The sequence below is a fragment of the Rattus norvegicus genome, chromosome 7, assembly GCF_021556685.1.
Source record: "Rattus norvegicus strain SHRSP/BbbUtx chromosome 7, alternate assembly SHRSP_T2T, whole genome shotgun sequence".
In the NCBI taxonomy this organism is placed as follows: domain Eukaryota; kingdom Metazoa; phylum Chordata; class Mammalia; order Rodentia; family Muridae; genus Rattus; species Rattus norvegicus.
The window spans coordinates 63,214,862-63,242,482 of record NC_141540.1 but is presented as its reverse complement, the minus strand read 5'-3'; the positions used below and the strand labels follow the sequence as shown (position 1 = coordinate 63,242,482).

Sequence of the window (27,621 nt, the reverse complement as noted above, 5' to 3'; positions counted from 1 at the left end):
GTTTCAAAATCATATTTGATCATGATGCTGGAGGACTTCAAGAAAGACGTGAAGAACTCCCTTAGAGAAACACAGGAAAACATTAATAAACAAGTAGAAGCCTACAGAGAGGAATCACAAAAATCCCTGAAAGAATTACAGGAAAGCACAATCAAACAGTTGAAGGAATTAAAAATGGAAATAGAAGCAATCAAGAAAGAACACATGGAAACAACCCTGGATATAGAAAACCAAAAGAAGAGACAAGGAGCTGTAGATACAAGCTTCACCAACAGAATACAAGAGATGGAAGAGAGAATCTCAGGAGCAGAAGATTCCATAGAAATCATTGACTCAACTGTCAAAGATAATGTAAAGCGGAAAAAGCTACTGGTCCAAAACATACAGGAAATCCATGACTCAATGAGAAGATCAAACCTAAGGATAATAGGTATAGAAGAGAGTGAAGACTCCCAGCTCAAAGGACCAGTAAATATCTTCAACAAAATCATATAAGAAAACTTCCCTAACCTAAAGAAAGAGATACCCATAGGCATACAAGAAGCCTACAACTCCAAATAGATTGGACCAGAAAAGAAACACCTCCCGTCACATAATAGTCAAAACGCCAAACGCACAAAATAAAGAAAGAATATTAAAAGCAGTAAGGGAAAAAGGTCAAGTAACATATAAGGGCAGACCTATCAGAATCACACCAGACTTTTTGCCAGAAACTATGAAGGCCAGAAGATCCTGGACTGATGTCATACAGACCCTAAGAGAACACAAATGCCAGCCCAGGTTACTGTATCCTGCAAAACTCTCAATTAACATAGATGGAGAAACCAAGATATTCCATGACAAAACCAAATTTACACAATATCTTTCTACAAATCCAGCACTACAAAGGATAATAAATGGTAAAGCCCAATATAAGGAGGCAAGCTATACCCTAGAAGAAGCAAGAAACTAATAGTCTTGGCAACAAAACAAAGAGAAGAAAAGCACACAAACATAACCTCACATCCAAATATGAATATAACAGGAAGCAATAATCACTATGCCTTAATATCTCTCAACATCAATGGTCTCAACTCCCCAAGAAAAAGACATAGATTAACAAACTGGATACGCAACGAGGACCCTGCATTCTGCTGCCTACAGGAAACACACCTCAGAGACAAAGACAGACACTACCTCAGAGTGAAAGGCTGGAAAACAACTTTCCAAGCAAATGGTCAGAAGAAGCAAGCTGGAGTAGCCATTCTAATATCAAATAAAATCAATTTTCAACTAAAAGTCATCAAAAAGATAAGGAAGGACACTTCATATTCATCAAAGGAAAAATCCACCAAGATGAACTCTCAATCCTAAATATCTATGCCCCAAATACAAGGGCACCTACATGCGTAAAAGAAACCTTACTAAAGCTCAAAACACACATTGCACCTCACACAATAATAGTAGGAGATTTCAACACCCCACTCTCCTCAATGGACAGATCATGGAAACAGAAATTAAACAGAGACGTAGACAGACTAAGAGAAGTCATGAGCCAAATGGACTTAACAGATATTTATAGAACATTCTATCCTAAAGCAAAAGGATATACCTTCTTCTCAGCTCGTCATGGTACTTTCTCCAAAATTGACCATATAATTGGTCAAAAAACGGGCCTCAACAGGTACAGAAAGATAGAAATAATCCCATGCGTGCTATCAGACCACCACGGCCTAAAACTGGTCTTCAATAACAATAAGGGAAGAATGCCCACATATACGTGGAAATTGAACAATACTCTACTCAATGATAACCTGTTCAAGGAAGAAATAAAGAAAGAAATTAAAGACTTTTTAGAATTTAATGAAAATGAAGGTACAACATACCCAAACTTATGGGACACAATGAAAGCTGTGCTAAGAGGAAAACTCATAGCGCTGAGTGCCTGCAGAAAGAAACAGGAAAGAGCATATGTCACCAGCTTGACAGCACACCTAAAAGCGCTAGAACAAAAAGAAGCAAATACACCCAGGAGGAGTAGAAGGTAGGAAATAATCAAACTCAGAGCTGAAATCAACCAAGTAGAAACAAAAAGGACCATAGAAAGAATCAACAGAACCAAAAGTTGGTTCTTTGAGAAAATCAACAAGATAGATAAACCCTTAGCCAGACTAATGAGAGGACACAGAGAGTGTGTCCAAATTAACAAAATCAGAAATGAAAAGGGAGACATAACTACAGATTTAGAGGAAATTCAAAAAATCATCAGATCTTACTATAAAAGCCTATATTCAACAAAACTTGAAAATCTGCAGGAAATGGACAATTTCCTAGACAGATACCAGGTACCGAAGTTAAATCAGGAACAGATAAACCAGTTAAACAACCCCATAACTCCTAAGGAAATAGAAGCAGTCATTAAAGGTCTCCCAACCAAAAAGAGCCCAGGTCCAGACGGGTTTAGTGCAGAATTCTATCAGATCTATCAGATCTATCTAGAAGACCTCATACCAATACTATCCAAACTATTCCACAAAATTGAAACAGATGGAGCACTACCGAATTCCTTCTATGAAGCCACAATTACTCTTATACCTAAACCACACAAAGACCCAACAAAGAAAGAGAACTTCAGACCAATTTCCCTTATGAATATTGACACAAAAATACTCAATAAAATTCTGGCAAACCGAATCCAAGAGCACATCAAAACAATCATCCACCATGATCAAGTAGGCTTCATCCCAGGCATGCAGGGATGGTTTAATATACGGAAAACCATCAACGTGATCCATTATATAAACAAACTGAAAGAACAAAACCACATGATCATTTCATTAGATGCTGAGAAAGCATTTGACAAAATTCAACACCCCTTCATGATAAAAGTCCTGGAAAGAATAGGAATTCAAGGCCCATACCTAAACATAGTAAAAGCCATATACAGCAAACTAGTTGCTAACATTAAACTAAATGGAGAGAAACTTGAAGCAATCCCACTAAAATCAGGGACTAGACAAGGCTGCCCACTCTCTCCCTACTTATTCAATATAGTTCTTGAAGTTCTAGCCAGAGCAATCAGACAACAAAAGGAGGTCAAGGGGATACAGATCGGAAAAGAAGAAGTCAAAATATCACTATTTGCAGATGATATGATAGTATATTTAAGTGATCCCAAAAGTTCCACCAGAGAACTACTAAAGCTGATAAACAACTTCAGCAAAGTGGCTGGGTATAAAATTAACTCAAATAAATCAGTAGCCTTCCTCTACACAAAAGAGAAACAAGCCGAGAAAGAAATTAGGGAAACGACACCCTTCATAATAGACCCAAATAATATAAAGTACCTCGGTGTGACTTTAACCAAGCAAGTAAAAGATTTGTACAATAAGAACTTCAAGACTCTGAAGAAAGAAATTGAAGAAGACCTCAGAAGATGGAAAGATTTCCCATGCTCATGGATTGGCAGGATTAATATAGTAAAAATGGCCATTTTACCAAAAGCGATCTACAGATTCAATGCAGTCCCCATCAAAATACCAATCCAATTCTTCAAAGAGTTAGACAGAACAATTTGCAAATTCATCTGGAATAACAAAAAACCCAGGATAGCTAAAACTATCCTCAACAATAAAAGGACTTCAGGGGGAATCACTATTCCTGAACTCAAGCAGTATTACAGAGCAATAGTGATAAAAACTGCATGGTATTGGTACAGAGACAGACAGATAGAATAGACAGACAGATGGAATAGAATTGAAGACCCAGAAATGAACCCACACACCTATGGGCACTTGATTTTTGACAAAGGAGCAAAAACCATCCAATGGAAAAAAGATAGCATTTTCAGCAAATGGTGCTGGTTCAACTGGAGGTCAACATGTAGAAGAATGCAGATCGAACCATGCTTATCACCCTGTACAAAGCTTAAGTCCAAGTGGATCAAGGACCTCCACATCAAACCAGATACACTCAAACTAATAGAAGAAAAACTAGGGAAGCATCTGGAACACATGGGCACTGGAAAAAATTTCCTGAACAAAACACCAATGGCTTATGCTCTAAGATCAAGAATCGACAAATGGGATCTCATAAAACTGCAAAGCTTCTGTAAGGCAAAGGACACTGTGGTTAGGACAAAACGGCAACCAACAGATTGGGAAAATATCTTTACCAATCCTACAACAGATAGAGGCCTTATATCCAAAATATACAAAGAACTCAAGAAGTTAGACCGCAGGGAGACAAATAACCCTATTAAAAAATGGGGTTCAGAGCTAAACAAAGAATTCACAGCTGAGGAATGCCGAATGGCTGAGAAACACCTAAAGAAATGTTCAACATCTTTAGTTATAAGGGAAATGCAAATCAAAACAACCCTGAGATTTCACCTCACACCAGTGAGAATGGCTAAGATCAAAAACTCAGGTGACAGCAGATGCTGGAGAGGATGTGGAGAAAGAGGAACACTCCTCCATTGTTGGTGGGATTGCAGACTGGTACAACCATTCTGGAAATCAGTCTGGAGGTTCCTCAGAAAATTGGACATTGAACTGCCTGAGGATCCAGCTATACCTCTCTTGGGCATATACCCAAAAGATGCCCCAACATATAAAAAAGACACGTGCTCCACTATGTTCATCGCAGCCTTATTTATAATAGCCAGAAGCTGGAAAGAACCCAGATGCCCTTCAACAGAGGAATGGATACAGAAAATGTGGTAAATCTACACAATGGAATATTACTCAGCTATCAAAAACAATGACTTTATGAAATTCGTAGGCAAATGGTTGGAACTGGAAAATATCATCCTGAGTGAGGTAACCCAATCACAGAAAAACACACATGGTATGCACTCATTGATAAGTGGCTATTAGCCCAAATGCTTGAATTACCCTAGATGCCTAGAACCAATGAAACTCAAGACGGATGATCAAAATGTGAATGCTTCACTCCTTCTTTAAAAGGGGAACAAGAATACCCTTGGCAGGGAAGAGAGAGGCAAAGATTAAAACAGAGACTGAAGGAACACCCATTCAGAGCTTGCCCCACACGTGGCCCATACATATACAGCCACCCAATTAGACAAGATGGATGAAGCAAAGTAGTGCAGGCCGACAGGAGCCGGATGTAGATCGCTCCTGAGAGACACAGCCAGAATACAGCAAACACAGAGGCGAATGCCAGCAGCAAACCACTGAACTGAGAATAGGACCCCCGTTGAAGGAATCAGAGAAAGAACTGGAAGAGCTTGAAGGGGCTCGAGACCCCATATGTACAACAATGTCAAGCAACCAGAGCTTCCAGGGGCTAAGCCACTACCTAAAGACTATACATGGACTGACCCTGGACTCTGACCTCATAGGTAGCAATGAATATCCTAGTAAGAGCACCAGTGGAAGGGGAAGCCCTGGGTCCTGCTAAGACTGAACCTCCAGTGAACTAGACTGTTGGGGGGAGGGCGGCAATGAGGGGAGGATGGGGAGGGGAACACCCATAAAGAAGGGGAGGGGGAGGGGGATGTTTCCCCAGAAACCGGGAAAGGGAATAACACTCGAAATGTATATAAGAAATACTCAAGTTAATAAAAAAAAAAAAAAAAAAAAAGGGTAGGCTCCATGCCCAGCAGTAGATGGCCCACACAAAAGAAACTCAATGGTATTTTTTGAAGAGCTTTGTCTCATATTGCTTTGTTTGGCTGTTTTTATCATTTGATCTTTTGCTCATGTATTATGATTTCAGATGTTTGTGTTTTTATAGGTTTTGCTTTTCAGAGTCTGGGTGTCTCTGTGTGTCTGTATTTCTTATGGGGTGTTTTTCTTGCTTTGTTTTTTATTCTGGTTTGTTTGTTTTTTATTTACCTATTTGCTTGGTTTCTAAATAGAGTGGGGTGGGAATAGAGTGGGGTAAGGTTGGGGGAGGAAAAGCATGATCAGAATACATTGTATGAGAAATGATTTTCAATAAAAATAAAGCCCTTTATAAAAAAGAGAGAGAGAGAGAGAGGTTTTTTTAAAGTTAAAAATCATGGAAGACAGACTGATGAGGCAAAATGTATCTAACTAAAGTTCCGGAAGAAGACAGAGTGAAAAGCACAAATATCAAAACCTAGTGGCCGAATTCTTCCAAATGATGAGAGGCACCAGTCACAAATAGCCTAAAAGAGTGGCTCTCAACCTGTGGGTGGAGACCCCTTCGTGGGTCCAATGACCCTTTCCCAGAGTTAACTAAATCCATCAGACATTTCCATTATGATTCCTAACAGTAGCAAAATTAGGGTTTTGAAGCAGCAACAGAACTAAAGTTGTGGTTGGGGGTCACCACCACACGAGGGACTGTAGTAAAGGGTCGTAGCGTTAGGAAGGTTGAGAGCCACTGGTCTAGTGGTTAAATGTGCTTGCCACCCACTTACAACCTATTTGAAACAAATTAACTTAAGTAGTTTTTTTCCCCTCTTTTTAATGACCAAATAAGGAGATGAATCCAGAAAATGGACGGAGAAGAATGGTACCTACTGGGTAAGTCGCTCTAGCTCTATTTACTCTGGCTCTATTTAGCTTTATTTAAGTTAGCATATGCTTCAGGCAGGACACCCAAAGCATGCTGCAAAATGGGATCACTTTACTCAGGATTTCTATGTGTGAGAAATGCTAATCCAAATATCCCAGGAAACTGTAGGTTACAGTTACAAAAAAAAAAAAAACATAGATTATGTAACAGCCTCATGTACAATAAGGGAGAAGCAAAACTGACCCCATGACTGAAGCCTGACTTCAGTCTCCCGCACGGCAAAGAAATAAAATCTTGTCTTAGTAGCAACACTGGCAAAGACTATGGTAGCCAATGACTTTTCCCACCAAAATTGTCCCAACCACAGACCCGTGACTTGAAGCAGGAACCTGAAATGCTGTACATCTTGAATCAAGAACTGAATTCAAAATGAACTTCAGCAATCTACAGGGAAAAAAAATGAGAAGTCGATCCTAATATGGTAATAACTTGCCCCAGAGACAAAATTGCTCAGAAAGTCATTGGCTTGTGGATCTGTGTTTTGCCTTTCCAAGAAATTATATTTTTATCAGTACTTTAGAAAATTTTCAACAAGATACTTTGTACCTAAAGAGAGCAAGTTGGATCATAAAGTAGCCAGCCATTCCACAAGCCTTTCCAGAAACTCAGCCATCCAACTGAGCCACAAACTGAAACCAGGATTCCCAGAACAAATCATTTAAGAGGAAATTCTGGAGAAGCTCGGAAAACACAGAGAGGACATTAACAATGAGGCAGCCAGCCCCAACCCACTCTAGGGGAGCAACCCCAAAAAACCACACCAGGAGAAAGAAAGTAACCTGTTCTCTTTCTCTTCTGTGGGTGGTGCTGTTTGGGTTTTTGTTGTGCTTGTTTGTGTGTTTTCCTTTTGTTTAACTTTTCTGTCCCCACCGTCTTCTTGCATTGTCTCTTGTGTTAGGACCTTCCTATATTTTTAATGCCTACCGTCTGTCTACGCATCTCGACTGCATCTTCTTCTAGTATATCTTCTGTTTGAGTTGTTCTGTTTTACACCGGCTCAAGTTTGTCAGTTGCTTGATTTTTGAGACAGAATGTTTTGGAGTTCAGGCTAGCCTAGAAATCCCCTGATGGCCTTGAACTGGTTTGTAGGTTGATATCATCATGCAGGTGAAGGCAGACAAGTTAGGTCAAGGCCATGACTGGACAGTAAAAAAATAACGTGGAGACAAAGCTTTTGTAAGGCAGGAGAGAAGGAAAAAAAAGGAGAATCATATGGAGCTTGAGAAGGATGACCCAGATCCAGGTGTTCCTGAATTGCCAAGGTAGCTGGGATGGATTTCTGTAGACAAATTTATCTTATCTAGGTGGGCAGTTTATATCCTTATCAATTGGTCTTACGTTTATCATGTGGATGTATTGTGGATTGAGAATTTAACATATAAATCTGATTATTGGTTTACAGTTTGTTGTGTCTTGATTTTACTGGGCAGTTGGGAGTTTATACTTTAACTACAGGGCGGGGAGTGGGGGGTTGCTGTGAGTATGGGCAGAGTCTGTGGCAGGGAACCGCGACAGGCCAGCTGCTGCTGGACTTCTAGAACCATGATTTTACCAGGTAGCTGGAACCAGAGAGTTCATGGCTAGCAGAGAGCTGCTGGGAGAGATACTAATCTGAGATAAATTAGCGCTAGTAACCATGGCCCGTTGGAGCCAGAACTAGCAAGAGCTCAACTGCCAGGGTACAGGAACCAATTCCGCCACCTTTTTTATTTTTACCGAAACACTGGCAACACCATGGCAGCAACACCACTCTTGTCTCTCTCCCACCATCCTCTCTTCCTTCTCAAGTCCCCAGCTGGCAGATCAGCCAGTTGGTTTCAGAGTTTGTTATTGCTGTTCCTTCTTTCCTCCATCTTTCAATGATCCCATGCCCCACCCAGAACAGATGTTTCTAAGCTTATGAAACAAACTTGATGTTTACTTATCAACACCACCCAGTGCCATGGTGCACATCACCCATCACGGTCGGTGGGGTGAAGTGGCATTCACGAGAGGCATTATCACAACGTACCCAACAACGCCACCTTAAAGGTGGGATGACTTTCTTCAGCTGATGACTTCACAGACTGTAGTTCATGGTCTTGATGTCATTATTCCTGGGACTTCAGTAAGGGGGAGGGGTAACACGATGGGGACCATGATAGAGCAGAATCGCTCACCCTGTGGTGTACAGGAAGCACACAGGAATAGAGGCAGAGACCCTAATGTACCCTACAAGGGCATGGCCCCAATGATCTGACCTCCTCCCACCTCTCCAAGGTGCTACCGTCTCTGCCTAGCACATCTCCACAGGAGACTGACCAAACCTTAAACATTTAAGTCCAAAACATAATGCAATCAACCATCAAGCCCTTTTTTTAAAATGTTAGTTTCATTTCCCATTGTGATCACCTTATAATTTTCAAAATACTTTTAGTGCACATCGCTAATCAACTCAAAATTCACTAACAGTGACTTTTTCTGTTCTACCTTATTTTTGTATTGACAAAATACAATATAGTAAGATAAACAAAACCCATCACATGCAGGCTGGCCAAGACAACCCAACCCAAAGGGCCCCAAGAGTGATTAGTGGCAAGACGACTCCTGATGATTCCCCTGTGTGGCGCCTGTGTGTATCCTGGGGTCGCCCCTTCCTTCCCTTCACCTGGAAGAGATGATTGTGTTATTTTCAAGGTCAGGTCACAAGATACATTTCAGCTTCCCTTTGCACCTTAGGTTGCTTGCTCACGGCTGTTAGGAGGGGTACACACGGTAAAGAACCAAGCCTTCCTACCACAACCTCACTGATGCTGGTAGGCCAGGTCGACATGTTGAAGGTGGATTCCCCCGAACCTGCCCATAAAGCTTGCAGATCGTTTTAGCATGACTGTGGCTTTGTAGCAGACTCCTCCCAACAGAAACAGCCAGCCAAGCTATACCCCAATCCTCACAGAACAACTAATACTCTCGCCTTTTTATATTTAAAGATTATATATATATATACATATATATATATATAAATGTTTTCTGGTTGCTATATATCTGATATATACATGGCTGATAAATACACACACACACACACACACACACACATACCAAATCCAAAAGAGAAATCTTTTTTTATTTCTGTGACTTTCTTTTTAATTTGCCATGTTCCTGGTTTTTTTCCTCATACAACATATACAGCCTAAACTTAATAATTTAATATATATATATAAAAAATCTGACTGTATAAAGCAAGGCATAGTAGTTCACACCTAATCCTCCTTGGGAGGCAGGAATTGAAGGTCATCACAGGCTACACAGAATAGTCAAAGGCTAACCTGATCTATATATCAAAAATAATTAATTAATTAGTTAAATCCAGGCTCTTATAAAGAAATAGACAAATAGCATCATCCAAAAAAAAAGCCAATAAGATGCAAAATAAAAAATAAATCCCACAGCACCAAAACACTGGATTTGTAGTCATCCTAAAATACCTTCTTTATTTTTTTGGGGTGGGGGGTTTTTTTTTGGTTCTTTTTTTCAGAGCTGGGGACCGAACCCAGGGCCTTGCGCTTCCTAGGCAAGCGCTCTACCACTGAGCTAAATCCCCAACCCCTAAAATACCTTCTTTAATTATCCAAACTCTGGTGCCAAAAAGCATTGCTATTTGTTCTTGTTTTACATACATTTACATATATTCCCAGACATTCCTTGTTCATATTATATATATAATTATATTCTCAGATAACTGAAATTTTGCTAAATCATATCAATAGATATAACTCCTCAACTGACTTTTTTCTCAAGTTGGGAAGTAAAGTCATCCTGTTAATAACCCATTAATACAATCTAACAATGCTATTAACCTAAGACAAACATTGAACACCAAAACATTCCTCTGTCTATATTAGAATTGAGCTCTAGTGGGGTATCATTTAATTGAATCTCTAGATTCACTCTGAGTGGGGATAAGCTATGACTGAACCTTTTCCTTGCAAAGTATCCTGACGGATATAGTGCGATCACCATTTACATGATCCAAGATTAGGCTGATAATAAAAAGGAATTAGCCTAAAATACCAGCCTAGAACCCTTTAGTTTGTGTGTCCCTTAGAAAAGCAACATACTGCTAGACTCCCGGTGGTCTGTGAGGATTTTGGTAATCTCTACGGATCAGATGTGGAATGAAATTCATTCACTGATTCAACAAATATTTGTTGAACTCCGATTACATGCCAGGCATATCACACGGCTAGGTAAGCCACAATGAAGAGTGACAGCCGGCTTCCCTGGCCTCAGACCGCAATGGCTGGCAGCGTATAGACCTCTTGTTTGTTTTGTTTTGTTGGTGTTTTTTTTTTAATCCTGAATAGGATCTCTTCATCATTTCAAATGGTAATCACTTTTGGAAAGAAAAACCAAAAGGTGATACACGGGTAGGAATGTATAAATAAATAACGGAAGGCTTGCAGGAGGAGTGAAGCTAAAACTTTAGGTCAGAGAATTCCAGTCTGAAGAAAAGTCTATCGCACGTCGAATCTTTCTCACCGGTGATATATAAAGATAGATAGATAAATAGATAGATGGATGGATGACGGATGGATGGATGGATGGATGGATGGATGGATGGATGGATGGATGGATGGATGGGCTGGGATATGTATGTATGTATGTATGTATGTATGTATGTATGTATGTATGTATGTATGTATGTGTCTTTTTGTTTGCCCCAAATCCGACATGGTCAAATATACCTCCAGTCATCATCCCTTAGTTTCCAGATTTGGTCCCAGCATAGAAACGAATACGTGAAAAGTCTAGTATGCAGACTTACCCTCTCTTTCGCCCTAGCTTCCCTGATAGTCAAGAATCCTTTGGGAAACATTAGGTGTTGTTTGGACTCCGCAGTTATACCTATTCTCAAAGATTTTTCGATTCGTTTTGAAAATTCGGTGTCCCTGGGTCTTTACAAGATGTAAATTTAGAATCTTAACGTTCCTTCGTGATCCCGCTAAAGATTCATTCCCTAACCAACCACCTTTTTAAATTAACATATTGGAGTCTGACCAATTTCAAAGATTGTAAAAACAGCCATGACGTCTGGTGTTTGTGGAGTCTTGTTTCCACGTCCCTCACAGTGAGGCAACATGTGACTCTGTACCAGGAAGCTTCCCACCCACACACACAGCAGTGACTCTGTCCAGAAAGTGGATGCTTTAACCAAGAGCCTTTCCAGCCCCATCCGTTTCAGAAAGCCCTGGAATTCAGATCTGGGACCCCACCCTCTGAACTGTCCCTCACTGCTGATCTCTAACCTGGGACTGTCTCCTGCCTTCCACTCTGGTCCACCCATCTCACCTCGGATCCACTCAGCTGATACACAGGCCTGCCCTAGGCTCTCTAACAACAGCAAAACAACTGACTTGCACCAAATATTTTGGGAGTTGGGTCACTGGAGGGTGGAGAAGGACAGAGGGACTGAGGGGCTGCGGGGCTGCGGGCCGGGCCCGTCCTCCCATTGGCTCAGCCCTTTCCTCCTCCCCGGCCCCACGCGCTTGAAGTTCCTGCCAAATCGCTGCCTTTGTCTCAGAAACATTCCGCCCACACCCCAAACCCTCAGGAGCTCTCTCCTGCTCTCCAAGCTCTCGGGGTATTTTTCAAAGTAAATAAATTTCCCATTCTGAGAAGAATTCTGGTGCCAACTTTAATAAAATAACATTCCTCGGCCTTATCGCATACGATGCTCCAATTTAATCACGATTTTTTTTTAAATGTTAGAGCAGCTTCCAACGCTTGAATAGACAGAAGGAGGTTTCCATGTATTTTAGAGCTCGGGAAGCCTAACTTTTACCAAAAATAAAATAATTTAAAAACAAAGGGGAACCACAGGCAGAAGTGCCAGGCGCGCGGGGGGGGGGGGGGATGGGGGGCCGAGGGCGGGGGCGGACGACTAACAACTGGTTTTCCGTGTTGTTTCCTAAGGGGAGCTTTAGAGAGGAGCTACTTGTCATCAGAGCTTCCAAAGCCAAGTTATATAAAACAGGACACTCCCTTTTATTTTCTAGACACCCACTGTGGTCGCTGCAAACTGCGACCCAGGGCGGGGTGAATCAGGTACACGCCCTTCGCCCTTCGTTTGTGCCGGCTCTCTGTCCTCTGGTCCTCTCTCAACTGAGGGATCTGCACACATGAGATGACATCACGAATTCCTTAACACTTTTCGTTAGAAACAGCCACTGCTCTGTCACTTAGGCTTGGCTGTGAGAAGTGCTTTTCTGAAGGAAATACATTTATCTGGAAGCCACAAAATTGTTTCTAAGTGTAGGTTAGTTTACTTAACGGCAGGAGCCAGTGCCTCTGAGATATTTTATTTCTGTGACATAATGAATTTCACAACCGAATGTGAGTAAAGGAAAGTTCTCTCTCTCTCTCTCTCTCTCTCTCTCTCTCTCTCTCTCTCTCTCTCTCTCTCTCTCTCTCTATTCTGAAAGTGTTTTGTGGAGATATTATGTCCCTAGTATTACATGTTCCTTGGCTCAGTTGGTAATGAGTATGTAGACTATTTCTTGAAAGGGGCATAATTTCCACATAATTTGGGGAGTATGGTTATTATTCAGATATTTCTACATAATTGTTCCAGCTTCCCTTAGAATAAGTTCGTGTGCCCCATGTGTCCATGGTCAAGCCTAACTCCGCTATCTATTTCCCTGATTCGTTGTGTTTTCCCATCACGGTGGTTATTAATAACGTGGGCATTTCTGCTGTCTCTGTAAAAGGAAATACTTCTCCAAAGGGATGATCTGTCAACCCTAAGTCACTTCCACTGTCTTCTACAGTCAGAACCAGCTTGTTCCCATGGAAAAGCCATACAACATGTTCTTGTTGTTGTTACTATTGTTGCGGTTGACCACAAACTCAGGTTGTTGGTTTTTATATTTGGTTGGTTTGGTTTGATTCTGATTGTTTTAAGACAGGGTTTCTCTAGGCAGCCAAGGCTATCCTGGAACTTGCTTTGAAGCCTAGGCTAGCCTCAAACTCAGAGATCAGCCTGCCTCAGCCACCCAAGCAGGAATCAAAGGCATGAGTCACCACTGCCTGGCTGAACTCTGTTTTAAACCTGTCCTGTCACTGAACTACAACACTAGTCCTTACTATACTATTTTTTAAAGCAGTTAGACTTAGCAAGTGCCCAGTCTGTTCACAAGGCTTTCCTAAAATAATCATAGGAATGAGTTGCCTCACTCATTTTTTTCTGTGTCTCTGCTTGACCAGGGCATTGAAAAAGCAAGTTACCAGAATGTGATACAGAAGGACCTGGAATGATGGATTTCTCGCCGGTTCAGAATTTCAATCATCTGACTTCCACAGCTGTGAATCTCCTCATGCATCCAGGTCCCCTGCCAGCCTCATAAACGCAGGCTCCCTGGGAAGATCTTAGAACAGTGTGATCCAATCTAGCGAGTGCCATGATCAAAAAAAAAGAGTGGCATTTGGGTGTGTAGAATATGCTTTTGAAAGCTACACTGTGGGTTTATTTTTAGGGTAGTGGACCATTCAAAACACCTACCTGACACTTGACAATGCCTTCAAAGAGTGCGTGCCGAGTCCCCAGCTTTTCAAGAATAGATGATTTGCCAAGAAGTCCCCTGGCCATGTGCAGTGCACTGAGAATTCACACATTTGGATTCTTATTCCTTGACACACTTATTAGATACCTACTTTATGCAAGGGCTCACGAGGCCCGCAAGATGAATAAAATCGCCCTCTCCCTTGGGAAGCGTATGTCCTCACGATGGAGGATGAAGAGGGTGACGGTAATAAAAATAACTCCAATAATTACTGTTTGCTTCACACACATTACCTTACATAATCTCCAGGACACCCACAGCAAGCAAGGACAATTACTGGTTCTCTTTTGCAGATGAGAAAAGTGAGGCAGGAAAGTTAAATAATCTTCCCAGGCCAGAAGATGCATTGAGTCATGAAACTAAGATTTAAGTTCTAAGAGTCTGATTGTGCATCCCTGCCCCTCGGCACCGCACTACATGAACATACCCATACGGATGACGCAAAGAGAGATGTGGATAGGGCCTGACCAGCCGTGGGAAAGAGAGTCATGGAGAGACTTGAGAGGCACTTTTAAAAGCTGAAGCTGCTATGGTAGTACAAATGGAAGTCTTCATATCCTCCTTTTAGGCTATCTCCTTTATAGGCTGTTCTTGCTTTTCTTCAGGTTCCAAATGGCTTTTCCATTGTCCTTCTTGGCTCCTGGGGTCTCAATGTTTTTCTGAGAAACAGCAAGCAGTCAGAAAAGACCTGTGAAACACTCCCAAGGCAGCATCAACCACAGCCCTAGGCCCCCTCCATTGCCTCTGCCCACACTTGCTGTGACATTGGATGTTCCTCCCCTGCATGCTGTCCCCCAGGTTAGCCCTCCACTGGGCACTGGGTTTTAGGCGTTGTCATGGTATCTCACTCTATATTCCAGGCTGGTCTGGAACTCAGCATACAGCTCTAGGCCAGCCTGACCTCTAATTCCTCCTGCCTCGGAGTCCCAAATGCTGGGGTTACAAACATATAACACCATACCTGTCGAATGGTTTCCTTTTTAATAATTCCATGCCCAGCCATTGTAATATCATAAAGTTTGTCTTTCTTGACCTGTTCTCTTCTCCTTGATGATCTCGTCTGAGTGTGTGGCTGTCAATATCACTCGTAATGCTAGCAATTCTAAAATCTGTAACTCAAATGTAGATGCTTCCTCAGTTCCCAAGTAACACGTCCAACTGTTTACCTACCCAGTGGGCCAGGCCTACTACACAGCTGTGGAAAAGACATCTGAAATAAGACTGGTACAGAGTGCGTCACTCACTTCAAGCTACTTACTCTGGCTGTCTTTCCCTTCCCTACCAACAGTAATTCCACTCCTGGTTGCTCTGGTCAAAACAATTGAAGTAACTTTTGCTCCTACCTCCACTCTGTAAGTAGCAAATTCTGTGAGTAGTAGCTACAAGTTATCTTAAGAATCTGACGGGGATTGGGGATTTAGCTCAGTGGTAGAGCACTTGCCTAGCAAGCCCAAGGCCCTGGGTTCGGTCCCCAGCTCCAAAAAAAAAAAAAAAAAAAAAAAAAAAGAATCTGACCATTTTCCTCCTTTTGCCTGATGGGTTCCTGTTTCACTGGCCACCTCTCCAGTCTTTAAACACAAACTCCCTTTCCTGTCCTCATTCTTCCCTTGGCTTTCAAAAGCTCTCCCCGCATCATGTCGATTCTCAGATGTCCTGTTTGAAGGAAAGACATCCACTCAATCTTGTCTCCAACCCCCACCCCTTCCCCGTCCCAAGCCACACTCCTGTTGTGCCCCGTTACCTTGCTTTGCTTTGGTTCTCAGTACTTACCACAGGTGGAGACAGACCAGGGACTCATGCTTTGGTGTAGACCCCAACAAATACTCTGTGAATTAGTGAAAAGCAACCCCTTGAAAGGTTGGAGAGTAAGGGGAGGGCCAGCAAGTTCCATGAATACACCGTAGCAAGCACTGTCAACTCCATTCCAGAGGGAGGGAAGCCAGAATCAGAGACTGGTTGACAGGCATCTGCAACTTGGACCAGCTAAATCCAGATCCTTGCAGTGATGATGGAGAAAGAATCTGGAATCCTGTTCTCGGATCTGCTTGGATCTCTTCCTGCCTGTACTGTATTAGTTACCAGGTCCCTGGCATCTAAATGAGACTTCTCATTTGCTCACCATTGGGATTCTCTCCTACGTGTTCCCCTCCTTTTCCCCATCACAACTAAATGAACAACCGACTCACCATTCAGGCAAGGCCTAACAAACCAAACCTCCTCTTTGCAGATGTCTGTGACCTTGTCCTCCTGTGTTTGAACTTGGTTATGTCTGTGGATTCTATCTCACAGCACCATCCACACCGTCCTGGTCAGTAGTTATGTTCTGTATGCTTCGAGTTTTTGGTCGGTTGGGTTTGGTTTACCCCATAGTGCTGGAGAGTGAAGGCTCCGGGTTTCACAGATACTAGGCGAGCCAGGTACCAGCTTCACCACATACCGTGTATGTTGTTCTTTTCGTTTCTTAAAAATTCAACTTATTTTTTTTAAAGATTTATTTATTTATTCCATGTATGTGAGTACACTACTGTGTTCAGACACACCAGAAGAGGGCATCAGATCTCATTGTAGATGGTTGTGAGCCACCATGTGGTTGCTGGGAATTGAACTCAGGTCCTTTGGATGAGCAGTCAGTGCTCTTAACCACTGAGCCATCTCTCCAGCCCTCAACTTATTTTTAAATTTCATATCTGTGTATTGTATTTAAACTATCTCTCCCTCCCTCTTCTCTCCCATGCCATCCCCACCCCTAATCCCTCTCAACCTCATGACCCCATTTTCTTTCACTGTTCATGTTACAATGTATGTGTCTAATATAGGGACAGATTAACATATGTATCTGTTTATATGTATATATACACACATACACATACTCACAACCTGTTGGGCCCGTTTTTTGTGTTGCTCACGTGTATAGCACCATTTGTTACCAATTAAGGGGTTCATCCCTGAGGAAGACTCATTGCCTGGAACTCTTCCTGTAGGGGTGGAGCCTGTCAGAGGAGAGAGGAGAAATCTTGTTAACCGTTTACAGAAACTACTCTAACTCTTCTCCCCAAACTACCATGCCTTTCTCTGCTGCACCCTGTCTCATCTCTTCACAGCATGTATCATGACATGATCAAATATTGCAAGATCGATTAAGTGCACAGACACCGTTGCTCAAGGTCATGACCCCAGAGCTTGCACCAGCAGGTGGAATGTTTGGTTAATGATGAAGAAGAAGAAGCCAAAGTTCCTAACACAGATGACTGGGTCTGCTACAGAGGCCATAATGCTTTGCACCCAAACCCACCACACCCGTACTTTCTGTTCTTTGTATTAAAGTTTCTAGATTCTAAATTTTTATGTTAGAAGTCAGAGAAGTGGGGTTGGGGATTTAGCTCAGTAGCAGAGCATTTGCCTAGCAAGCACAAGGCCTTGGGTTTGGTCCCCAATTCCGAAAAAAAGAAAAAAAAAAAGTCAGAGAAGTACACTCTACTGTAATCGTAACTGTGAACACTTGCATGAACTCTGCTCAAAGATATGGTCTGTCACCCGATTTTATGCAGTTAACAAACATTCATTGAGCATCTGCACCATGCCAAGTTATGTGGAAGAGGAAGGCAGGTAAGGCAGAGTCTGTCCTCCAAGCACAGGTGAGATCAAACAGACTCACAAGTATTTTTTTTTTTTTTTGGTTCTTTTTTTTCGGAGCTGGGGACCGAACCCAGGGCCTTGCGCTTCCTAGGTAAGCGCTCTACCACTGAGCTAAATCCCCAGCCCCACAAGTATTTTTTAAGTCAATACACGACTGTGAAAGTTCAAGAGAGAAAAATATGTATTGTGGCTCACATGAATACAGAAAGCTCAGAAAGATCTAAGTGGGACTTTTTGAAGATAAGCAAAACTACAACAGGCGACTCTTCATGACCTGCATAGAAAAGCTTGAGAAATGCCAAAGCCTGGCTCTGAGTCTAAGGCTCTCTGACTCGAACACTGAACATAGGAGCAGCCCCATACAATGAATCAGTTATCCTAGCGGTTTTTTTTTTTTTTTTGGTTCTTTTTTTAGGAGCTGGGGACCGAACCCAGGGCCTTGTGCTTCCTAGGTAAGCGCTCTACCACTGAGCTAAATCCCCAGCCCCTATCCTAGCGTTTTAAACTTGAAGACAGTGCCTAACCTCCCCTTGGCCCCTTACCTCCACTAACACACACACACACACACACACACACACACACACACACACAGAGTGGTGTGGGGGGTGGGGATTGAGTTGAACTGTAGAATCAAAAGCACATTCAAGGATAAAAGGAAAATTGAGCCAGGTGTGGTGTAACCTCCTTGTGATCCCATCATTTTGAAGTCAGGGAAGGAGGTGTTTCTGCTTAGAGAGGGAGTCTTGCTAGATAGCTCAGGCTAGCCCTGAAATCACTCTCTAGCCCAGGCTAGGCTTGAACCAACAATCCTCCTGACTGAGTCTCCCAAGTGCTCAGATTATAGACATGTTTTATCAAGCCCAAATCCCCTTGTTTATTCTAACTCAGAGAATTTATGGTTTTATATTATAGAATTGTCAAGATGAGGAGTTTTGTGGGGATACAAAGTTATTTTGTTTTTGCAATGGTTCCCTTTTTTTTATGGGCAGTGTTCCCAACATCACCAGTGAGGGTATCTTCCACTAATCAACACTAACTGACACAACATGCGAAGGACTTTATTAAATTTAATACTGAAATAAACGGGAGGTTTTTGAAGTTGATATAAATCCTCATTAGACCAACATTGCGAGTGGAGAAGAATCTCAGCGTTCTTTCCATTGATTTAACTCTCCAACTTGTTAGTCAAATCATTTATAATTTCAGATTGATTCAGATGGGAGCACACAGATAATTAGTTCATGCAAACAACATACTGTCTCGTGACTTTCAGAGAAACAGGACACAGGAAGAAATGAGGCACGTCGACAGAAAAATCGTACGGCTGAACAAAGCTAAAGGCAGTCTCCAACAATTTCCCATCACAATCCAAACACGTTTTCTCACATTCCCACCTCTATATCCTAACTTCCTAACCCACTCTTCTCTTCCCCACTCCGTCCGTCCCTTCTGAAGAGCACCCGAGGCTGTTTCCAGCTACCAGCAACGTGCTTGGCGCCCGGTTTGTTCAAGGCTTGTTCATCTGCAGAGACTACCGGAAGAGAGGAGCAGGTGCTCTGGGATAACCGCGTGCTTACTCTTGCAGTGCCTCTTCTGTGTGAGGTCAGGAGTGGATCCAGTTAAGTCAGCGTTTTGGCCAGGACTCTCACTTCCTGTGAGGCCTTGGGTACAACATGATACTGAAATTAACTCTGCGGAGACAATGCAGTTAAAACCAGTAGCAGATGACACTCCCTACTTAGGACCGTCATTTGGATGAAGCCAACTTTTCTTTTGAGAGCCAGTGTCAAGGAGAGTTGCATCCATGAACCAATAGATTTCGAGAGTGTTCCAGAGGCTTCTGTTTCTGGGACTTAACTCTCTTAAGGATTTCTCCATTTGCTGTGATGGAGAACAATATTGATGACTCTTTTTCTCCAGGTCATCATGGTGTGTGTGTGTGTGTGTGTGTGTGTGTGTGTGTGTGTGTGTGTGTGGTATGTATCTACATGTGTGTGTGCAAAGTGTGAGTGTGTGTGAAGTGTGTGTGTATGAGGTGTGTGTGAGGTGTGTGTGTAAGGTGTGTATGTGTGTGTGAGAGAAGAGTGTGTGTGTGTGGTGTGTGTGTATGTATGAGGTGTGTGTATGTATGAGGTGTGTGTATGTGTGTGGTATGTGTGTGTGTGAGGTGTGTGTGTGTGAGGTGTGTGTGTGTGTGAGAGAAGTGTGTGTGTGTGTGTGTATGTATGAGGTGTGTGTATGTGTGTGGTATGTGTGTGTGTGAGGTGTGTTTGTGAGATGTATGTTTGGTGTGTGAGTATGAATGTATGCCTGTGCTCCTGTACGTACACACCTGTGTGTAGGCTGATGTGTGCCTTTGTATAAAGGCTGGAAGTCACCTTGGGTGTCAGTTCTCAAGAGCCACCCACCTTATTTTTTGATACATAGCCAATATGCTTGGCACAAGCTGAGCGCCCCATATAAGTGCTCAATGCAGAAGCTATGCATCTGTGACCCCAGCTCTCCTACAAAGAGGTGGGAGACTGAGACAGGAGACTCCATGTCAGTCCCAGGGCCAGCTAGCCTGGGCCTAAGCAGTGGTGAACGGATTTTGGCAAGGCCACTTTAGAGTTAGGTTATAACACTGGAAGGTCTTAGCACAGCAGACATCATGACAGAGGCAACCTTCAGGCCATTTCATCTGATAGTTCAACCTGCACATAGGCAGTACGCCTGCCAATGCAAGAGCAAAGACCAAATCCATCAAAGTCCATAGTTCTGGGAAAGTCTCTCCACGTAGTGTCCTAATATTTTGGCTTTCGTGAATCCTATTCTGACTAACTGTTCTTGCTAACTGAGGTGTATAAAACTGGGATGTGGTTTTTGTGCTTAAAAGCTCACCCTGAGAAAGGCTCAGGGCTACACTGGATCCTAAACACCCAGTGTAGTCTCTGGTTGGCTAATGAAGACTTTCTATTGGCTGGAACCCATGTCTGAGTGGTCTTCTCTGATGGCTACCCCACAGCACTTCCTGGTCTCCTGCCCTGGGAGTCCTTGGTTTTCTCCACCATCACAGTTCATTGAACCACAATTTGCCCTGTGCCAGCTTTGAATCAGGCCATGTTCTCCATCTGTGGATACATCAAAAAGCAAATAAAACAATGCTTTTGGCTGGAGGGAGGTTGTGGTCTGTCTTAGTTAAGGTTTTACTGCTGTGAACAAGCACCATGACAAAGGCAACTCTTATAAAGCACAACATTTAATCGGGGCTGGCTTACAGCTTCAGAGGTTCAGTCCATTACCATCAAGGCGGGAGCGGTAGTACCTATGAAGGCAGAGTTCAGGCAGAGCTGAGAGTTCTACGTCTTCATCTGAAGGCTGCTAGCTGAATATTGGCTTCCAGGCAGCTAGGGTGAGGGTCTTGAGCCCATGCCCACAGTGACACACCTACTCCAACAAGGACACACCTTCTAATAGTGCTACTCCCTGGGCCAAGCATGAACAAACCATGACAGGGTCAGTCAACAATAGAGAATTTTCCTAAGTGCTGGGTTCAATTCCCAGCCCAGAAAAAATAATAATATAATGTATGTGTGCCCTCAGACATTGATGTTTTAATTACCACAGATCTATCAAGAATAAGCCTATTAGATAACATAGTTTATAATGCCAGAGAGTTACAATAGCTGTGGGAAAAATAACAAAATAGAGCAAGCAGATAAAAAGAGGCTCGATTAAAGAGAAAAGAAAGGCTCATTTAAAGAGTCAAGCAGACGTCTTTTTTAAAACACCTAAAAATTGAGAGAATAAGTCAGGTGACCATCCACAGAAAGATGATCCTATCTGATCAGAGGGACTGTGGAAGACAAAGTCCTAAGGGACAGATGTTTAAGGAACAGTATGGCCAAGAAACATTAGGTCTTTGGTTAGTTGAGTTGGCTGTCTATCATCATCATCATCATCACCACCACCACCACCACCATCACCATCACCATCACCATCATCGTATGAGTGTGTACGGATGTATATGTATGACATGTATGTGCATACAAAGGCACATGAGCTTTTAAACTTTATTATTATTATATATGGTTTGAGTATGGTACGTGTAAATATGTATGTGCATACAGTGCACTTGAGCTTTTAAACTTCATCATCATCATCATTATATGAGTCTCTATGGATATTTGTGCATAATGTATGTGGATATACAGGTACACTTGAGCCACTGAGAACCCATGGAGGTCAGAAGACAACTTTTTCACCAGCACAAATCTCATATTGTCGGGTTTATACAGCCAGCACTTAACCTGGGAGCGCTCTCTCCAACCTTCCTTTGTTTTTTGAGACATATAACTCCAGCTATGCTCCAGCTTCCTGAGTAGCAGAGGATGGAGCTGACCTTTAGACCCTCGTGTCTTGAGCTCTCAATTGCTAAGATTAGTAGCGCCTAAGGCCAAACCTGGCAAAATTTCAATATATCTACTAACTTCTTTTAAATGTATCTACTAACTTCCTTTAAATGTATCTACTAACTTCCTTTAAATGTATCTACTCTTCCTTTTTTATAAATTTTAACTTCTTGGCTGCCAGGGATCAAACACAGGGCTTTGTATATACCTACAGTCTTTCCCACTAAGCTACAACTCCAGCTCCAGTAAGCATCAGTTTTACTGCTAGTGATTAATTGTTACTTGGAAGAGACTTTGGGTGAAGTATCACTTCTCAACCAGAGCGCTCTTACGTCAGTTGTCCTCAGTGAATCCTGTTGAAGGAGCAAATACCCAGAGATACATAATATTATTCAACCATGGAAACCTTTCCTTAGAAAGCATCTCAGGGGATTAGCACTGCACAGAACACTCTGGAAAAAAATGCTGCACCACACCCTCGTTCACTGGAGAGAGGAAACAGGGCTAGGAGTTAGACCTCCAGGCTCTGATGAAGCTACTGAGAGCACAAAACCCCTACCAGACAGCAGAGGAAAAGCTGCATTTACCCACAGAGGAGAACGCTCCACCAACCTTGTTTCCCGCCAGCGGTCTCAGAGCATCCTTGGCCGAGTTTCCCAGTTGCAGCTTACGTTTTCCCTAGTTTGCTGCCTCCAAGTTCTGCTGACCTTCTGACTGGAGCTGGATGGAGCGGGAAGGCTTCAAAGTGTACTCAGAAGATACTCTGGCTTTCTGTTGGGATTGGGAGACATGGGAACCTGCTGCCTGAGTAGCTTGGGGTTGGTGGTCTCGCCTGACTCCTTGGATTCGAACGGGGCTCAGGTTTTGCCACACCCCCTCTGCTAGTCCGGACAAGCTAGGGGAATGGACCATGGACAGGCGAGGGCTCTGGAAGAAGCTCCTTGAAGAACAGTGTGCATAAACTGCCCTGGGAAAGACTCTGAAGATCTCTACAAGCTAAGAAGCCAGGAAATGAACGGGAAACAGCTGGAGTAGGCCTGGCTGAGAAGGCCATCAGTAAGTCACAAGGTGTCACTCTACAGGCTTGGACAGAGTGACCAGAGAGAAGTACAAAAAAAATTTTTTTCCTTTGGCTTTAAAACAAAACAAAACAAAACAAAACAAAACAATCGTATGAGTAAAAGTTAATTCCAGGTGTGTGTGACTCTAAAATACATAAAATTTACGTGATAACGCTGAGTGACCTATAATGATCTGAGTGACAGACTGATTGTCTGACTTGATCAGAGCGGGTTCAATCTGCACTACATACAATGGGAAAAAGAACTATTTTAATTAATGTCCAGTGCTGAGGGTTTGATGGTTAACCAAGCATCTCACAATGGTTGTCCTTGGCTGGCGTTGTTAAGCCCTCACAAAAGGCAATACTAAGATTCGGAAGTGATTAATCTGCCCAGCACCACAGCCTAGTCAAAGATCATTCTAGAATGCAGACCCAGATCTCTCTGATTTGAAAGTCAAACTCTTTTTCCCCCTGCTGCATGTTATTATCACATAGCTTGCACCTTGGTGTAATTAGAGGCGAGGAGCTGCTGTACTAAGAGGCTGTTAAATTCTTTCCATCCACGCCCATTCACTGATGAATTGTTATGGTCATCCCTGGGAATCTGCACGGTCTGGTTCTGGGGCCACACGAACACAGAATCTACAAATGTTATTTTATTTTATTTTATGTTATTTTATTTATTTGCATAATGTAGGGAAGATTTTTTCCAATTATTTTATTGGTTATTTTGATTTGTGTTTAATTTTGATTTGCGTTGGGTTGCTTTAGTGTGGGGTCGGGTTGGGCGGGGTTGGACTACTGGTTTTGTTTTTTGAGCCACATCCTCTTTCAGGCAGGACGTCCCTTGACTCTTGAACTCAATATATAGTACAGGCTGACCTTGAACTCCTGATCCCCTGCAGGCATGAGCCACTACACCCAGCTATAAAGTATTTTTGTATACAACACATGCCTATGCTTCCTTATGATTTAAATTATCTCTAGATTGTTTGTATTATCTAGTTCAACTTAAAGTCATAATGTTCCTACATTTGGAGAATAATGGCAAGAAAAAAGTCTGTACACACCCTCCTGTCTAATACAGACAGAATTCTTTTTCAAGTCTTTTCTAGTCATGGTCCTCTAAATTCATGGCTGTGAACGTGAGACTATGCTTTTTTTTTTTTCTAATCTCCTTTATCAGATGTTGGCGAGGTCAGTAAATATCTGTATGATTCTTAAGAAAACTAGAAAGGAAATAATGGTGTACATATATATATATATATATATAATCATTATTCCACAACACAAATCTGGCCTCGTCCAGACCTTTGTAAAGTGCTAGCAGCTCCAGATGCTTACGTGAAGCAGATGGGTCAGAGCTTCCTCTGCAATGTTAAGACTAGCACAGCGCGCCCAGTGCCTCCCAGCATCCCTTGCTGTTCTCATTCTTCCCTTCTCTACAAGCTGCTCTTCCTTTTGTTCTGTGGCCCCTTTAGGAAGCTTGAAGGTACAGCTGAGTGACTACCGAATTGCAAGTCGCCAGTCTGTGTGATGTCCTGGTCAGCCCCACTCACCCCCACTTAACCCATCCTTTCTTCTGTCTCCTCTAATACATCATCCTGGATATGGAACCGAACAATAAAATCTTTTTTCTAGAGTGTCTAGATATCTAATTTATGTTTACAAAATTCATTTCTGGGGGGCCTAGGACCACATCTCAGTGCTAGAGCATGGCATTTATAGGGTCCTAAATTCAAGCCCCAACACTGGCAAAATGTGTGAACTAAGTAAGCGTAGTGGCACATGCCCAAGTCACAGCACTCGGGAAACAGAGATAGACAATCAGGAGTTCAAGGCCAGCCTCTGCTGCTTAAGGAGATCAAAGCCAGCCTGGGTCACCGACATCCTGTCTCAATCATCGTCATCGTCATCATCATTATCATCATCTCAGCAGTCAGAGGTAGAGGCAGGAGGATCAGGACTTGAAAATCATCATCAGCTGTGAGTTTGAGGCCAGCCTGGACTGCAAAAGACCCTTGTCTCTAGAAGAAAGAAAGAGGGACAAGGAGCGGAAGAGGAGAGAAGCTATGTGAGGACGAAAGCATTTAGCCACAGTTACGCTGGTATAAAATGTACAGGGCTAAAGGTCAGATCATACAGGGAACACAGTGCTTTAATCAAAAACGAAAAACAAACAAAACCACTCTCCAATAGTTTTTATTAAGTCTCTATATTATGCCCATAAATTGAAAATATCTGCAATTAGTTTTTTAAAAGAATATATCTACAAAAAAAAAAAAGTACTACAATCAAAAGATAAGTGGAGACAAAAATACTCCATTTACATTGAATCCAGGGAAGTTAAAAGTATGCTTTCTGCAATTTAAAGCCATTTTAACTCAACATGAAAGCTCCTGCTGAAAAACTCCTTTGTAGTGAGATGGCTTTTAGTTTGTGAGGCTTCGTAGCCATTCTTCCAATCATTCGAGATCAGATGCAGAGTGAGAAAGCTCACTCCACTTGTCCTAAAGTCTCACATGGCCTCTCTGTCTCTCTTCTACCCTCCAGAGGTTAACCCCACCTGGTGAGAACAAGGCCACTGCACAATTATTGAAGCAAGGTTTATTAAATACTGGCCATAATACTGGATTCCCAGAACTGTAGTGAATTACATTAATCCAGTAGTTATAAAGTTAAAACCCACAAGGCTACATACTTCCCTCCTTGTCCAAACAGGGACAAACATACATCCTGATGCACTTCCTGCCTAGTGCCTCCCACCTGTGTGTGATGGAGCACATCCTGTGCATTTGGGGCAACCCATCTTGTTTACAGAAGTGAAAACCCACGGCTTGTGGTAGTGCAAGAACAGCTCCCAGCATTCCAGGAAGCTAGCTGTCTTTGAGCGTGTGATGTTTACAGGTTAGAGGCATTTTGTTATATAGATCTCTTAAGCACTGTAATTAAAACTTAAAACATAACTTTAGCCCTCCCACCAGGTACCCAAATGGAGCCTTTCCCAGACTGGGTCTGTGTAACCACCATCTCTGTCTGGAGTTAGAACTATTGCAACTTTAAGTTTGGAGTTTCCGTCCTGCCTGTTCCCTACTAGGCATTCAACTCAAAGTTTCTGCAACTTTGAATTATTGAATTTAGAATGCAAAAGGTAGAGATACTCAATGGTGTGATCTGAGGGACACTAGAATATCTCTTTATCGGTAAAACCCAAGAACTCCACTACCAAAAGATATGCACATGGAGGGTCAGGATATTGCCATCTATTAAAATGTGTCACTCGCTGTGACACAACAGAGTCACTTGGAAAACTTTCATTTATTAAGACAGATTGCTAGACACCCCCCCCCACCACATACACACACACACACACACACACACAAGAAAGAATCTTCCAATGTAAGGCTCTAAATTTGCATTTCAAATAAGTTCCTTTGGACCATACTTCAAGAACTTAGTGTAAGTCAAAGACCCAGAGCTGGCTGCGGTGCAGGGAGCAAGAGAAGGCAGAAGGCTCAGCCCTAAAAGAAACATATAGACTGCAGATCCAGAAGTGGCGGGTGACTACCAGGAAACCGTGTCTTCTGGACCCCAGCAGGGCAGCTGCACACATGAACTCACAGAGGTCGTGACAGTGTGCACAAGACCTGTGCAAGTTCAAGCAAGACAAACCCTAACATAGAGGTGGGGAACTGGGTTTGAATCCCACCAGGAGTCGAGGAGTTATTAGGGATTGATAGCTGCTGAGAGAGGGTCACTCTAAGAGTGAACAGCCTGGGAAGGTGGCCATGCTGCAGTAGAAGGCCACATGTCCAAGAATATTCAGGCAACACATACTGGTTTTGAGGGGATGGTAAGGGGGTGGAGACACAAAGTCAAGTGGGAAGGGAAGGATGATGGAATTAGGGAAAGGTGAGGTAGGGAAGGTAAATATGGTCAAAACAGATTATGTGAAAATTTCATATAGAGAGATAATATGTATTTAACATATATATTATATTAATATATAATATAAATATATAATTATTATATTAGAATGACATATGTATATATATGTGTGTATGTGTATATTTGTATATTTGTATTGTGTACTTATGAGTGTATATACACATACACGTAAAGCATATACATATACACATACACACCCACACATATACATATACAACAGTGTATGTCAGCGCTGAGATCTAGTGAGGTTCTACAGGTCCTGGGGCCACTAACATATTTAAGATTCAGGGCTCAGAGCAGCATACCATTGTGGGCACAAGAGAACAAAGGAAACACCATTAGGAAAGAAACATGGAAGGCAGGGTGGCGGACAGCACCAACTTTCATTTACAGCTTACTATCCACACACTGATGGTGCCTTTACCAGTAGAAAAAT

At 42.4% G+C, this 27,621-nt stretch overlaps 2 long non-coding RNA genes across 2 annotated transcripts; one reads left to right on the top strand and one right to left on the bottom strand.

Moving 5' to 3' along the window:
- Positions 1-8,231: 8,231 nt before the first annotated feature.
- On the bottom strand, positions 8,232-19,383 carry LOC102550659 (uncharacterized). Its single transcript, XR_015624681.1, has 7 exons — positions 19,264-19,383; positions 17,022-17,137; positions 15,918-15,972; positions 15,663-15,800; positions 14,087-14,806; positions 13,813-13,973; positions 8,232-9,196 (listed from the first exon to the last, which is right to left on the bottom strand). It is a non-coding gene; the product is annotated as an uncharacterized LOC102550659 (long non-coding RNA).
- Positions 12,685-14,040, top strand: LOC148004697 (uncharacterized). The gene is made up of 2 exons (XR_015624682.1): positions 12,685-12,921; positions 13,792-14,040. It is a non-coding gene; the product is annotated as an uncharacterized LOC148004697 (long non-coding RNA).
- Positions 19,384-27,621: the final 8,238 nt, after the last annotated feature.